The following is a 574-nucleotide window of genomic DNA, read 5'->3' as shown; positions in this document are numbered from 1 at the left end:
ATTGCCAACTCTCTGCCACTTAACTGAGGCTGAATTAGACTAATAGTTTTGTGCACTGAACAGTGAGACTTTCAGCTCCTTATAATGATTCATGTGTTACAGCTGCAGTCCACGCTCATTAACAATATCTGACTTTTCGCTGAACCACAGAGCTTCCTTTCCTCACAGTTTATCTTTTGATAAAATTTCAACTTTTCAGTTTTATGGACGAGCATTTGAAAGTTAATAAGATTCATAGACTTCAAGAAATCATTATTCAGGGTAGATTAGATTGTGAGAAAATTAACTATTTTTAATTTTTGCTAAGATTCACATTTAGAAAAATAGATACTTTCTCTGGGAAAATACTTTTTCATGTTTTCGGAGAAATTATTCGTACCCCAAAATTTTTTTATGTGGAATTAAAACTTCCCAAAAGTGTCCTATTCTGGAATTTTTGTTCTAAATAAGCCAAAGTTGACTTTTATGATTTTAAGGAGTATTTACGAGTATTATTTCATTTTGCATGATTCAATTGGCTCTATGTTATGTGAGCACATTATGAGAGAAAATGACAATTGATTCAAATCAAAAA

The sequence above is a fragment of the Propithecus coquereli genome, unplaced genomic scaffold (genome assembly GCF_000956105.1).
Source record: "Propithecus coquereli isolate 6110/MARCELLA unplaced genomic scaffold, Pcoq_1.0 Scaffold61, whole genome shotgun sequence".
Taxonomy (NCBI): domain Eukaryota; kingdom Metazoa; phylum Chordata; class Mammalia; order Primates; family Indriidae; genus Propithecus; species Propithecus coquereli.
This window is presented reverse-complemented; position numbering follows the sequence as displayed.